Below are 16,588 nucleotides of genomic sequence, written 5' to 3' on the forward strand. Positions count from 1 at the left end.
TCTATGCACCTAATGTTCTGTGAGAAATGTGTTTTCTTTCCTTCTAAGACATGCCCATATGTTTTGATTACTAACACTTATGCCACCCCTTCCCAGTGATAACATTGCTCAGATCATTTTTCTAATGTGTTGGTGAGGCTGTCACCTGGAATGGAATTGAAGCCTCAAAGAACAAATTATATTGACTTTCCCTTCCTTACAAGACCCAGAAGGAAATTAAACTGCTTTCATGTGGCTTGTATTCAGATGCACTATGGCACAATATGCTGTGTTGCCAACATATTTTCCTCTTTTCTATTTGAATGCATCTAGAAATCTTACTGGGAAAGATAGACAAGCGTAAAAAAAAAAAAAGACATCAACCTTCAAGCAGTAAATTAAACTTGCAGAATTTTTATATGACTAGAAATAATCTGGCCAAATCTTATGGAGGATGTGTATGTAGCCAAGCATCCTCAAAATTTAACACAACTGCTTTTCATTTTTTCTATGATGACCCAAGAAAAATAGTACAATGCCAAGAAAAATGTCTCATGGTTGAGGTTTTTTCCTAATGATATGTTAGAAAAAAAGTGGTATAAAATTTTGGAAAAACAGGACAGTAAATATTAGAGGTATAATTAATCTCAATTAGGCTAATATTTTTAAAAGAGGAAATGGTAATTATTGTGCAGGGGAGAAGGCAGCACAGTCAACAAGATAAAATGCAAAAGGGCAGCCGGGCTCTGTGTTAGGAGACCGGATTCTAGTCCCAGCTCCATCATTTACTAACTGTGTTACCTCACTCTCTAAGACTTGTTTTCCTCATCTGAAATATGTGAATAATAACACCTACCTGACTACCTCCAGAGTTGTTATGAGAATCAAAATAACGAGCTATGAAAGTGAAAGTGCTTTCAAATTGTAAAGTGATTTATAAATCTAAGGAATTATTACTAATGTAATATTTCAAGATTATTAATAATGTGAATGAGGAAGAGCCAGAGGCCTAGCTACATCATGATGAAGATATGAAGGCAGGAGCTCTGTGCCTGGGCTCTTACAGACAAGTGGTCTCACCTCTCCTTAACATGAGAAATGCTGTTCCTTGCAAAAACATCTCCTGGCAGACTTGTGAAAGAGACAATCTATACTTGACATTAAGAATCTCCTCTTCCTTTAGTCCTCATCCCTTTCCTTTCCATTTAATTCCAACAGTTTCTTCTTTTCTGTTCTCAAGATATATCAGCTATATTCCCAATGAAAAACAAATGGCTAATATGGTTTTATATGTTCCTCCCAGAGGTAATTAGGGTATCAAAGCCTACACTGAAAGCAGTGGTAATTAAATCAAATGTCACAGGGGCTGGACAGGTGATGTAAATGAGCAAAGGGGATGGTATTTAAGAAAAGCAGGAAGGTGATGGGACCAAGACAAAGGAGAATACAGACCTCTCTCAGAGAGGGCACTCAACTCCTGCCTACTGTTGTTAAGTGGGTGTGTGGGCTCACGTATTCTTCTGATATTTCATTTACAATTCAGATTTTTGTGAAAAATCTCTCAGTTTAAAAAATACCAAACTTCTACTGTTTGAGGGCTAAGTTGCATTCATCTGTGGGCTGCCTATTTGTATCTTTGGATGACAAAAAGACATTCTAAGCATTGAAAGGCTATGTGGACCAGTAGAAAGCTTTAGAGTGCCCCATACCTCTTGAAATCTCAGTTTTGTCCTCCATTGGTTGAGTAAGCTTAAGCAAGTTATTTAATATCACTGAACTTAACTTCCATTGCCTGTAAATTGGGGGCAAATAATCCCGCCCTTGCAAAAATTTCAGGTTAAATTATAAAACATATAAAAAGCAAACCTCAGAGTCTAGCACACAGTAGCTAGCTGCTTAATATGTGGTCAGTGCAACTACTGCTGCTACCACTACTAGGTTTACTTCTACTTACTATTAGTATAGTGGATTTCAGGCATCAACCAGCACATGGAGAAGGTACTCAGAAAGAGCTACATTTTCTGGGATCCCTTAAATATATCATAAAGGAGGGTTGCCTGTCTATGTATAAGATCATTCCTGCCTTTATGGTCTGACGTGGATATAGTCTGACCATGGATGTATCAGAGAATTCCATGATTGTAATTCACTGGATAGTTGACATGAGACAACAAAATACATAACCATAAGCAAAGAAGCTAAGTTGCTAAATACATTGGGATCAATATTAAAATAGTTTTTATTTTAAACCTAGGTTCCAGTTTAAAAAAACAAACAAACAAACAACACACTTTAATATCTTTAGCCTTTTTTCAATATTTTGGTGCATATTATGCAAAATTTATAGCAAAACTTACTTAATAATTCTATGGAGCATGAGAGAAGACAAAAAAGATGGCATAAAGGCAAACTAATGTAAAAGTGAATTAGAATATATTTCTTAGCTCATTATTTTAGGTAACAGTGTATAGCATAATTAAGCCTTGTAAATAAATGGGCAAGTTAAGTCCTAATAAGAAAAATATAACTAACTTCATTAAAATGGGCTAGAATAATCCCAGATATTCCATTTTTTTCCTAATTTTAATCCAGATCTTGCCAAAACTTTAGCAACTTTACCAGGAAATCATAAGGAAGAGTCTACGGCCATGCCACCCTGAACAAGCCCGATCCCATCTGATCTCGAAAGCTAAGCAGGATTGGGCCTGGTTAGTACTTGGATAGAGACCACCTAGGAAGACCAGGTGCTATAGGTGTAAAAAATAAAAAATAAGGGATTGTAAGCTGACAAGGTCCTTGCAATCTGTGAGGGTTGCCACACCTAAAAACAAACAAACAACCGTAAGGGAGAAAAAGACCAGAAACACACAAGATAGCATAAGGCAAAGCAGTCTGATGTCAGCCATGTTTATTCTACTAGAGAGTAAAGGAATGGTAATAAATATGTGCTGAGTTTGAATACTAAGGACATTAGTACAGAGGTGTCAGGAGTAAGATTCCTGGCAAACATGGGTTCAATAGGCAGCATTGCTAATGATTAATGCATTTGGATCAATTCCTGTGAAATGGATTTTCCACATTTATTTTATTAAACTTCCTTTGAAATTTTCTCTCCAGGTTTATTAGGTGACAAACATTCCTAAAAGTTCTCATTTTTATTTTAATAAGGTGGGTTGTTTATCCTCGAATGGGGAAACGGGGGAAAATAGAGAAAGTAGTGTATCAGAAGTTGTTCTAAGTTAAAACAAAAGAGAAAGATGACTGTCAAAGAATTCATGACTATGATATCAAGATAGGCGATTAGTACTCTATATAAATTTCAGACAATATTGGTATACGTGATTTACCTACTTACTACTCAGGACAAGATTTGTTTGTTTTTGGTGGCAGAAGTAATTCCATCTGTTTCAAAAGACTCTTGCCCATAATTATGCCCTAATTCTGATTTAGTTTATATAGAACAGTGATGTTTTCTTGGTTTTATTTTTTTCCCCAAGAATTTCAGGTCAGAGCAATACTATATTTGAAGTAGTTTTTATGAGTTTCTCTATGTGTGTTTTGACATCTGATTGGGACAAAGTGTCCTTTTGTAGAGTTTCTGGTTTCTGGGAAGAACTTAATTTTTTCTTTTCTTTGCTATAAATTATATGTTTAAATGTGTCCCCTTATATTTTTCTCCTTTTAGAGTAAAAATGTCCTATGAAAAAGGGGAAGGAATACTTTGAGTAAATACAACAATATGTCCTCTTCTCTTTTTTCACACTGCATTCATTATATTTGAGGCAGTAAGACAAAAAATTGGTCCTGTCTCTTACTCAATTTGTCTGCCTTTGCAGACCCTGCTGCCCAATGCCTTCAAACAAGACTTTACACTATACCAAAGTAAAATAATAATAATATCTTTATATTCCTAATATTGGTGGTAGTAGAATATAGGATGCAATTTAGTTGAGCTAGCAAGGAAGGGCCGCAGCTAGAAATCCAGGAAGCAAGAAATATGTCATAAAACACTTACATTTTTTTTATGCGAAGAGAACCCAGTTGACCAGTATAAAAGTTACAAAGGTGTTTAAAATGCAGTCTTTCCCTTCGATTAACTTAAGTCAACTGGAAGAGACACAGTCACATACCCAAATCACAGCACAAATTATAAAAGATATTTGAAGATGACTTCAATGCTATAGGGGTATCCATGGAGTGTGTGTTTGGTTATCTGTTAAAAGCATTATTGAGATGTACTTTATATGTGATAAAATATGCCCATTGGACATGTTTTAGTAAATTTATACAATTATGCAATCATCACCACAATCCAGTTTTAGAACATTTCCATTACTCCAAAAAATTTCCTGTGTGCCGTAAATCTCTCACTTCTACCCCCAGCCTCAGGCATCCATTTATCTGCTTTGTCAGAACAGTCTCAAGGCTAAGGCTAATTTGACCTTGCTACTGAGACAGTGCCCTCCTGAGGACTTTACCAGTGCCTGTGGGAACATGAGCTATTCTCAGCCCTGTGCAAATAACCCTCTAGGGATTTTTCGTCCTGCTCCTTCCTGTGGTTCTTTCCTCAGCCTGTGGATTCCTCATAGGCAGCCTAAAACTAAGGGCTTCTCTGCAAATCTCTGAGAGAGAAGATGTGTGCAGCTCTCTCTTCTTTGATGCTTTTCCCCATATGAGGTAATCGATTTGGCTTCCTCAAGCTCCCAGCTCTGACTCCTCAATCCAGTGAGCTGATTTGTGTGTTTCTCCCTCCTGGGCTGTGGCCTGGGAGCTGGGAGTTTTCACCTCATTTGTTCCCTTATCTCAAGGACTACTGTCCTGTGCTGCCTGTTGTCCAATGTCCAAAAACCATTGTTTTATAGATTTTATCCAGTTTTCCATTTGTTCAAGATAGGACGGTAAATCTAGTCCCTGTTACTGTATTATGACTAGAAGTTTTAGTTTTAAAGGTATTTTCTTATTATTCCCATGTACCACCTACCTATGGCCAATTCTATATGATACAATTAATTCTCATTAAGTCAGAAGTGGTTGAAACCAGTTTTAAGATCAAGCACGATAGATATAGATGTACATACACACAAAAGCTAGAAAACAGTGATGAATCAGGGAAAACCTCTGCATTGTTATGAACTACAGTACTTGCCACATTATGTCATTTAGTAACAATCCATCCCTTTCCAATTATATATAGATAAATGTTATCTTGAATTACATATGGAATGAGAGTTAAATGATTCATTTGTTTTTAAATTTAAAAAATGAACTTATTTTGTAATTCTTTGTATGACATTGCAAGTTTGCTTGGTAGAGAAGAAAAGAATGACATAACAGAGCAGTGGAAGCACAGAGTGCCACCGCCAACGTCCTGTATGAGGCACTTACAGTACATTCTCATTCCGACAACTGCATTTGTATTCTTGTCATACTTTCGAATGACACTTACAAACTGGTAAATATGTTCTTTTACCAGGTTTTATGGTTCCTAGTGACAGAAATCCTCATCCAAACTAGTTAATTTAAAAAAAGGAATTAAATGGCCAGCTAAACTTAAGGTCCATAGTTTGGTCTAGTTTCAGATATGGCTGGATAAAGAGGACCAAAATATGTTATCAGCTTTCTGTTTTTTTTCTCTCTCCAATTCTGGCTTCACTTCCTTTATTCTGACTCCATTCTCAGACAGTTGGTTGCTCTGGGGCTGAATATTTCCACTTCATATTTCCAAGTGTTCCACATAATGATCCTAAGATTCACTCTGGATCAGCCTAGGTCTTATATCCACCCTGACCACTTTGACAAAGGAAATGTAAGGCACTGATTAACTTAAGCCACTGTCATGTACTTCACCCTAGACCAAGGGTAGAGTACCTCTCAGAACATGTGACCTGAGACTGGAAATCAGACTGTGGTTAAAAGATGGGTGAATGGTTGCTGCAAGGGCAAGTAATAAACATACTCTCTGTATATTAGAGGTAATTGTAGCCAAATAAGTTTATATCAAACCCACTTCAAACAATATTTTGACTGTGACAGCCTGTATTATCTTTTCCACTCTTGCACCAAACACACATATAGTCTTATTACCCTAATTAGCTGAGGACTGATTATACTTGAGGTACACTGTGCAATAGAACAGATAAGGAGAATATATAATCAGACAGTGGAAACCACGGAAGACCTCACAGAAAAGGGAGGATTTTAGTATCAAGAGACAGAAGGGGAAAGACATTCAAAGAAAGAGAGCAGCACAAAGAAAACGGGCAGGAAAATGTAGAATAATAAATAGACCAGTGAAAGTAAATGTTGGGGTCAAGGATGAGACTGTAAAGAGGCTGAGGAAAGGTCAGATAGAATCTTGAGCCTCAGGTTAAAGAATATGGATTTACTCCGAATGTGTTAAAGCATAGGCCAGAAAACTTCTTAAATAAATATCCAGATAGCAAATGTTTTAAGCTTTGCAGGCCAAGAGGCAAAAATCAAGGATGTTATGTAAGTAGTACTTATAAAACAGAACAGAAAACAAATTTCCAAAATGGAATTCAAAATATAATAAAAATAATAGAGTACTTTTTGTAATGTAGGCCTACTGTATAAAATTCTTTTGGGGGATCACATTTTACTTAATTGGGGCTCAAAGTTAGTGTGCCTACCAACAAATACATTGCAAACATTCATGTGTAAAAACCATTCCGTTCACAAGCTGTACAAAAACAGGAAGCTGGATTTGGTCCACTAGCGATAGTTTGTTGACCTCTGCACTAGGGAATCTTCATGTTTTTGAAAAGAGGAAGTGATCTGATCAGAATGTTCATGACATCAGAATGAGACAACCTGGAGGCAGTACAGTATAGGCAAGAGATAATGAGAAACTGAATTCGAATATCGTGGTTTTCGGGGGTCATGTAAAGTGAAACAAGAATCTTGGGGCAAGTCAAAGTCAGATGGATCAGCATTAACTACTCATATGGTTAAACCTTTATTGTAAGGAGAGTGTTCACTCCCCTTTCTGTACCTCCTTGACATGTGTGGGGCTTCTTATTTGTATTGGAAAAGGAGTCCAGATGCCTTCAGGCAAATCTTGCCCCTGATAGAAGCTAAGAGAATCTCCAGAATAAAACTTTTAAAAGATGAGCTGACTGGGCAAATAAAAGGGAAATTCTTTGAGCTCTATTTTCAGGCACCGCGAAGACCGGATTCTCAATGATCTAATTGATATCCTAATAATCAATTACTTTTTTTGTTTGTTGTTTTCTGTAAATCTCAAATTCACATTCTTTTGCCTTTTTCTTTTTCTCCAAAACTAAAAACTGGTCTTTGAAAAAAAGAAGAAATTCCAGAGCCACAGGCAAGGCCCAGGAAATAGACACCCCACTGCCCACTCCCAGCCCCGCCAACCCCTGCACCACATCCTGGGGCGGGAGTGGGTGGCCAGGCATTGGTTTGGAAATGGCTTCATAGTTTTGTTATAGAAGAGTCCTTATTCTGTTTGTGGTTTTCTGTCTGCTGTGTCCTGGGCTGCATATGCTTGAAGGACTGGACTGTGACAAAGCTAGGCTGTTATTTTTCCCAACCTGCCTAGAGGAGGGGCTGGGCACAGCGCAAGAAGGCTGGGCAGGTTCTTTTTGTGAACATTATTAATACCAGGCATTTTAGTGATTTTACAGGCTTTGCTGCTAGAACTCGAGATTTTATGCTTTTTTTTTTCTTCTGATTTGTCAAAAGAGAGGGGCATAGAAGACACAGCATCGTGTGAGGCCAGAGAGAGGTCCCCTACAAAGGAGAGCACCAAGAAGGGACAGGACTCGCTGCTGCTGCCTGTCAAACTCATGTGTCTCCATATGTCTGCGGGGCGAATGGGTGGCCAGGTCTGTCCTGAGGGCTCCAGTTTGGTACTGAGTGGGCTCCACCCATTGCTTGAGTTGTATACAGGCAGACCGTGGGAGGGCCCGCCTGATAGAAGTTCAAAGCTGAACTGGCATTCAAAGTAGTTCTTTTGGGAGGCCCTGAGAATGGCAAAGAGAGGAATGTGTGCAAGGAGAATGAGGAGAAAGACGAGAAGTCCAGGACTGTACTTCCTCTTTTTGTTACTTGGAGGCTTGTCACTACAGGCGGGTGGACAGGTCTTTGACTTCTGGGGATTTTCTGGTTCTGGTTTTGATGGTTTGTGGGATGAGGAAGGGATGACGGCTGGTATCAGGGACACAGTGGATAGGGCTTTGATGGTTGCGTCCAAGATGTTGATTGAGGGTTGCAGCCACATGAGGGAAAGCTGTAGAGTGTGACATGAGGGTGCTCAGTCCGGCATTGTCACAAAAGCTGTGTTTGAGAGCATGGCTGATGTCATTATGTAAGAGGTGAGTCTGGAACTGATGGGAGCTAAAAGAAGATACACAGCATTGGGGTTGCCGAAAGGCTGTAAAACAGATGCTGGAACAGGGGTGGTGATGTGGGCTGCTGGCAAGAGCATGGTCCGTCTGCCGCAGAAGGGGACTTTCTAGCTGAAAGAGAATACTGTGTGGTGTCTCCTGATGCGGAGTTAGATTCTTGTTAAACAGAAAAGAGTCTGGGCCATTCTTTTTCTTCTTAGTGTCTCCAAAGTTCCCACTGCCTGCCATCCCTCCAGGTTTGAGCTCATGACGGCCTGGGGTTTTGGGCCATGAGTTTGAGAGGGCAGTGGGGTATTATGCTCTTCAGAGTTGACACTCAGGCAGCCACAGTGTTACTCAGTGACAGCAAATTGGTTAGTCAAGCCCTGAAAATGGGGAAGGGACCTGATGCCCTGTGGCTTGGATTTCTGTGCTTCCAGATCTGTGAATTCAAGTGTTTTTCTACCATAGAGTTTAGTGCAAATTGAAAACGATCCCATCTTCTATCAAACAGATAGTACCCTTGTCCCATGAGGAGACTCCTGAATGAGCAAATCATAAGCTGTCTGGGGTGGTAGGTGGAGAAATGAGAGTCTTAACTTCTCGGATACCTCGGCTCTGTCCATCTCCCCTTTATCACTCAACATTTGGCTGGTGAGGTCACCTCCAATTGGGGGCAGAAGAAGTTCCAGAGTATAGCCACTGTAATTTGAAGGTGTGCTGCTGCTTACGCTGTTTGCAGATAATGGCCTAGGAAGCACAGAGTTGGGTGGTCTGGATTTTAGAGGGGACGTTACTTTAAATTCTGGCCCAGAGCTCAACTGAAGATCCTGGCAGGAAGTTTTGCCCTGGCTGGATTGGTTTGAAGTACTTCCTTTGCCGAAGTCAAGAGTTGTTCTTTATCTATAACCTCTTTTTCCCAGGACTTGGCTTTGTGTTTTGCCAGAAGGAAGTCAAATTGCTTTTTCTGGCCAGGGACTGCCCTCCAGTGGCTTTGTGAATGTGTCTTGCAGGTGAGGGATCTTGTGTAAGGTTTCTTTGTTTAAGGTTTCAGTGTTTATTTGGGTCAAAGTCTCTCTCTAGAGTCTCCTGTAAGGCTTGCTATGGTTCTTGGTGCTATTTTGGTGTTTCTTGTCTATTGTGGTGGACAAAAATTCCTTTGCCATTTAAGATCTCTTGAGAAGGTGGCACTGACTTGGGCATCAAGACCAGCTTAATTAAGGTAAGGTGGAGACAGCAAAGGAGGTGGTGGAGCAAGCAGTCACCGAAACAGTGGTTGTAGACTTCATTTGACATTGGCATCATCTGCCCTCACTATGTTCAGAATTTTTTCTAAACTGACTGCAGAAATCTGAATATATGGTTTGTCCCTTGATCCTTTCAGAGAAAAGACTGTGTGATGTCCGCTGCTGGAAGTAAGTAGATTGTCTTTGTGCATTTTGAATTTCTTTGAAGTACTGCCGGTAGAGTTATGGCCACTGAGACAGGCTTTTCTTTTCACCTGTACTAATGATGTACAGGAATTGGAGGGCAGAGATGCTGGAGAGGGAAAAGTTCTGCATATTGAACTGTGTCTTCTCTCTGGAAGGAAATGTAGATGTTGGCAGATAAAGGACAGACATCAAGCTGGTTTATTGGTGGGATTTGTGGGGGAGGTGGTTTTGGAGAGAATTAGTTGAGGGAGGGGCTCAGTAGCTTTTATTGCCACATTAGGTAGATATTGTATCATGTGAAGCTGCTTTCCAAAAAGTAGAAATTATGTGCTGTTAAACCTGAACCTTATTCACTTAGAATCCAAGGTGAATGTGTGAGCATGTTTCAAGAAAGAGTGTTTAGGCCATAGAAGGTTGTTCACATGGGGGACCAAGGAACCCTGCTTGGACAGTCAGCATTGGGGTAAAAGGATGGTTCTGAATAAGGCAGTGTCAGTCAATTAAATTGTTCTCCAGTCCAATTCCCACAGATTTATGCTTTAGTCTTAGGGTACTTTGGTCTTAGGGTAATGAAGGAAGCAGTTAAAACTGAATTGAAAGATTAAGAACTCTTGAAATTAGCGATTTAATCAGTAACAGGAGACTTGCTCTTGACACGGATCTGGGCATCCTTGACTCAAGTATTTACCACTTTTGGATAAATGTTGGTAGCAGGGCACTTGTGTGACCCTGAAAGTGAGGGCATCCTTAAATTTTGTGCCTCAGCCCCCTAGTCCTGGCCCTAGTTAGCAGTCAGAGACAGTAGTGATGGCAATTTTGTTGACAACTAGTTGCTAGTAGGGGGCGGGAAAAGATGAGTTCCATAAGAAGTCATCACGTGTAATCTTGAAAAATTCATAAAAAGACAGTCACCCCATGATTACATGTAGGACATATTCTTCTGGGGTGGCCTCAGAAGAATATATATTTTTGCCTCACATCTTCTGTGGCACATAGTGAGTTATAAATATAAGAATGACTCAAACAATCAGATAAATGTGTTATTACATATGAAGGTTTAGGTGTTGTATGGATTTGTGAATTTCTTTTCATAAATCAAATTGTATTTTGGTGTATTATATTCCTCTTGGAAAGCTACAGAGAAGTTATAGCCATACAGTTGTGTTATTTTCAACTGTTTGCTTTATAATGAAGGAAAACAAACATATTCTTAAGGAACAGGTGTAGTGCTAGTAGTCAGGAGATTAGCAAATAGCAATGGCCTGCTGCTCTGGAAACAGCCTGGTGTCCTAGCAACAAGCGCATTCATTTGCCTGGCCTGGCCTGTGGAGTTCTGTCAACACAGGTAAAGGGCTTACCCACGAAATGAAGTGACAGTCTTTCTGTTCCAGAGTAAAACTAGGCCCATATACATAAACCTTAAAGTGGAGAGGAAACCAAATTATTCTGCCAAACAGCCAATGTTTGGAAGCTAAAAGAATAACAATGTAAGAGTTAAATTTATTTATATTTACTCTTCATCTAGATGGGCTAGACATGTTTCTTTAATTGTTGGCTCTCCTAAAGGAAGGATTAAAAACGAAGTGGCAGTGACTAAAGCCATGACCTGTAGCTCTGCTCTCCCTACCTTCTTTGGGTTAAGAAGTGTAGTATTTGTCTCAAACTTCATTTGATCTCTGCTTCTATGTTTTAAGCCATAAAGACCAAGAAAAAGAGGACAGGACATATCCTGGCAGTGATTTGAAGGTTGTAGCTTTCTTTTTTTCACATATTTTACTTGTAATTCCTAAATTCTGTGAGAATGGTTAAGATTTTTATTCAGGAAAATGTTCAAAATATCTCATAAGACCAATAGAAAATCTCAAATGATTGGAACTAGCTATGGCATAGTATATAGGGCAAATTTTTTGAGGCCAGGGAAGAAACTTTATATATATTATACATAATACATTAATATAGAGAGTAAAATTATAAATAAATTAATGACCGTACAAACATCAAATACTTAAATAAGACTTTTTAAAAGCAAAATGTGTATTGGAATATTGTACTTAAATAAGATTTTTCTTCCTTTAGAATGGCTTAACCCTTTTTATTAGTTAGTATCATAGTCTAGTAAGTCATAATCACACATATACGAAATGTTCAAAAGCTGTTCATAACTAAATCACTAGGAGAAAAAAATCACTTTAATAATGAATATCATCTCTTAGTTTAGCTTCTAAAGGAAATTTGGTTTTTCATTGTGATTCAAAATGATGATATTGTAAAGCTCTAGTGAATTAGTATTTAAGAAAACTAATAAGGGCAATAACAAAAGTAGTTAAAAAATTCAAGTGGATGCCTGAAAAATATCTTTGATAACTAGGGAAATAATTGTTTGTAACAAAGAATATGTTGAGTAACTATATTGTTGTCATTATGAAAACTTAAGCTTTTAGAATGAAATCTTACATAGGAGGAAATAATTTCTTACTTCCAAATTGATGTCCAAGCAACCAATTTAGAGATAAAAACTATAAATTCATTGTATTATATTTCAGCTGATTACATTTTGTTAGTTAGTAAAAGAAAAGCACAAACATATGAGAGACTTTTTGGAGTATGATTGAAATGGAAGAAGGAATGATGCGAATGATGGTATGAGACAAGTTTTAGCAGAGCATAGAGAGAAACTGAAAAATAATCAGATAAAGGCAATCAATGTAAGGACAGAGTCTTGAAGAAGACAGCAAAAGTAAATTTTTGTTAAAAATGAATATAGAGAAAGTACTACATGTGTATGTTGCTGATAGCTTAAATAAATACCCAAATATATTTTATTTTAAGTAATGCCTTTAATTAAATGTAAACAGCAAACACGGTAGTTATGTCAACTTCTATTTTAGTAATGTGTAAAGCAGATTACAAATCTCCAAGTAACAATGTAGTTACAGTTCTTGAAATAAAAAGTTTCTCTTCAGCACTTAGTTCTGAAAGATAATGTATTTTTTCAACACCAAAGAGGTATTATTATTTTGTTGGCAAAATATGTGAATTTTGACTTTCAGTGTGCTCATTGAAATGCATTTAATTTTCCAAAGGACAGTTCTATATAAGGTTAAACATAATGTTTAACAGGAGTTTTAAAGTCTTGTTAAACATTTCCTAAGAATTCTCATCTCACTTCTATTTTACTTCTGCTTCTCTGTGGTCACTACTACTGCACAAGAAGCAATTTTGCAAGCATTTAAATGGCCGTAAGCCATGTATGAGTCAATTAGATTGCCTATTTTTCAAATCTTTCTAACAGTTTATGAAACAGACTAACCCCTTCTCTCACATTGCATCAGGCCTGGATTCTGCCCTTTTGAGGAAGAATACATTAGACATCCACTCCCTCCCCCCCCGCCCCCGCCAAAAAATCTCAAATGAGATCAAGGCAGAAAGAGAAAGTTAGTATCAAACTCTGCTCCCTCTCTTCCTTTTAAAAATGACATCTTTCATATTTGAAACACATATGCAATACTCAGAAAACAGCAATTCTTTAGTAATAAGGTCCAACAGATCTCCCCATCCCTAACAACCACGCCCCGCCAGGCCTTTATTCTTCTATATTTGTTTTAGATTGCTTATCAAAATTGCAAAAAACTTTCCATGAGAAACCCACTTTCTATGAACACAGGTCTCTGTAGATAGAAGAGAAAGTTAGTGTCTGCTCAGTATCACTCTAGGCCAGTATTTAACAAAGCTAAATGTAATGGACTAAGAAAAAGAATGATATGGATAATACAAAAACAAAAAAAGGAGGTAGAGAAGAAAAGGTTTTCATTGCCTTTAGGGACAGCAGACTTTCTTATTTCTTCCTTCCTTCCCTCCTTCATTCTTGTGTGCTGATGAAGCTAATATTAGTATTATTCTTGTGTGCTGATGAAGCTAATATTAGTATTATTCTTGTGTGCTGATGAAGCTAATATTAGTATTATTCTTGTGTGCTGATGAAGCTAATATTAGTATTATTCTTGTGTGCTGATGAAGCTAATATTAGTAATACTAATAATTAGTATTCTCTGAATGCAAGGCAGATGCCTAGGCCACTAGTGATGAGAAATGAGCTAATAGTGTGATGAAATAAAGTCAACCTTGAATTTCTTCTTAATGTGTTGGCATCATAAGAACTACTTACTTGGCCCGCCTTGGTAAGATCATCAGATGCTATTCAATTTGACATGTATGTTTTGTATTAGTAAACACAGCAAATGATATTGGCATTTAGCTACATAGGAGCAGGGATTGGGCCTCTTTTTGCTCATCATTACAGTCCAAGAATCTAGAAGAACATGGCACAAAACGGGCACTCAACGAATATTGAGAGATAAAGTAGCTTTGGTTTACTTTTTCTGAACACTTACAAATGCAAATAAGAAAACAGCATTGAAATAGCCATGTTAAAATTACTCACCTTTACCCAAACATCATGTTCTCTTCACCTCCCTAGATTTTGACTCATTGTTACTCTGTAGAATTTCTCTTTAATTAACCTTTTACCTATAGATTCCTAATTAGCTCTCAGGTTCAGATAGAGGAATATGCTCCTGTAATGCTTGGGCAGACTCCTGTTTTCTGATGTTTTTTTTCCTACACATAGTGCACAGCATCTTGCACATACTGCTCTCTTATGGCATTGTGGTGGCTTTTTGGCCTAAAAGGATGCCCCCTCCCTAAGCTATGAATTCCTTAACAGTACAAAACATATCTTATCATCATTGCAGCCCCAGTCCTAGCATGGATCTGTTTTGTTGGAATTCATGCAATGTTCATTGAATCAAAACCATTTCTTTTCCCATCCCAAAAGGAAAGTCAAACACTTAACCAAGCAATTAGGATATAATGTGATACATCTTATAGTAGAAATATGATACAATAGGTTCATGGGAGCACAAAGAAAGGGATGGTTATTTCTTCCTAGATATTGGGATTAGACTGTATAGAAGAGGCAACATTTGATCAGTCCTTGTGACATAAGGAATTCATCAAGTGGATAATCTAAAAGAGACAACATGATGAGTGAAAACCAGAAAATTTGAAAGTATACAATGTGACACTGGAGTTCTGCTTCTAGTCAGAATAACAAGAATCAGATTTATCCTCTCACCTGAGCCTCCTGAAAAACCAGACAAAATATATGAATTGATGGTATTAAGACATACACAAGTAACAAAAGACAGTGATAGATGTAAGTCGGAGAACAAGTAAGATGAGCTCTCTGATTGTCCCAACATACTAGAGAGTTTCCAGCTATGGCTCAGGAAGAAGGAACCCAGGCAGGGCCCACTGATCTCCCTGAGTTGAGGAGATGGAGCTGGGAGTCTCAGAAGGCCAGGGCACCTATTTTCTACAAGGAAAAGTACTGGAGCTGCAAAGAGAAAGAACTCCAGAGACCTGAAGAGATTCCCTCTGGAGTCTTCAGCTGAACACTGATTAACATATGCTTGTGAAGAAACTACCTGAGCCTGGGGAAAGAATAATCAAAAGGATTGAAAAGAAAAATCCTTGGAGTTAATCCATTTGTAGAAATGTTTCTTGTTCCCTTAGCCAGAGTAGAAAACCTTATAATTCAGAGTGTTGGGCAGAAAGGTTTTCCCCCAATAGTGAGACAAAATTAGCCCTAGACTCAAAAGTACTCTAGTCCCACCTAATAAACTTCAAAAGCAAGAACTGTGTATTAGTTTTCTATTGAGGTGTAACAAACTACCACAAACTTAGCAATTTAAAACAATGCAAGATTTATCTCACAGTTTCTCTGCATCAGGAATCCAGGTACAGGTTAGTTGGTTCCTTTGCTCGAGACCTTACCAGGCTGAAATGAGGTGAAGGTGTTGTCTAGGGCTATGATTCTCAGCTGAGACTTGGAGTCCTCTTCAACAATCATTCAGGTTGTTGGCAGAATTCACTTTTTTTGCTGTAGTAAGACAGAGATCCCTGTTTTCTTTCTAGAAGTTGGTCTGGGATCACTTTCAGGTTCCAGAGAGCACCCATAGGCAGCAGATCAGTAGGAATATGATCTCTAATTCTCATCTTCTTTTAAAGGTTCCTCTGATTTTGTCAGACCCACCAGGATGATGTCTCACTGTCTGATATGGTTCTAAATATATGTAGAGAAAATATTTAAGACAACTATATTAAACACAGGAGGGTAAAGGTATGTATATAATGACAAGCACAGTTTCTATAGTTTATTTGAACTTGTAAATTGTTAGTATCAGTAAACTGATAAGTTGTATATACATAAAATTTAATTCCTAGAGTAATCATTATAATGTTATATAAAGAGATATGTGCAAACACACCATAGATACATAACAGTGGAATTATAAAAAATGTTCTAGTAATGCATTGGAAAGTAGAAAAAAGAACACATAGAAGCAAAATAGAGTGAACACAAAACAAAAAAATACATTTAAGTCCTAAAATAACAATAATTACATTACATGTACGTGATCTAAAATGTTAATCAAGACTTACTATAAAGCTAAAATAATCAAAATGGTTTGGTATTGGTGAGAGAATACACAAATAGATCAATGGAACAGAATAAATAGCCCAGAAAAAGACTCAGATAAATATAGTCTACTGATCTTTGACAAATGAGGAAAGGCAATACAATGGGGGCAAATATAATTTCTTCAACAAATGGTGCTGGAACAACTAGATAGCCACATGCAAAAAAAAAAAGAAGAAGAAGAATCTGGACATAGACCTTCTTTACACCCTTCACAAAAATTAACTCTACATGGATCACAGATCTAAACATAAAATGTGAACTGTAAA

The 16,588-nt window shown here is 37.8% G+C and overlaps 2 pseudogenes; one reads left to right on the forward strand and one right to left on the reverse strand.

Annotated features, from left to right (window-relative positions):
- The first annotated feature begins 2,617 nt into the window (after window positions 1-2,617).
- LOC111739945 lies at window positions 2,618-2,735 on the forward strand (annotated as a pseudogene).
- A 4,707-nt stretch (window positions 2,736-7,442) lies between these two features.
- Window positions 7,443-9,918, reverse strand: LOC105292312 (annotated as a pseudogene).
- Window positions 9,919-16,588: the final 6,670 nt, after the last annotated feature.

The sequence above is a fragment of the Pteropus vampyrus genome, unplaced genomic scaffold, assembly GCF_000151845.1.
Source record: "Pteropus vampyrus isolate Shadow unplaced genomic scaffold, Pvam_2.0 Scaffold55, whole genome shotgun sequence".
NCBI classification, from domain to species: Eukaryota; Metazoa; Chordata; class Mammalia; order Chiroptera; family Pteropodidae; genus Pteropus; species Pteropus vampyrus.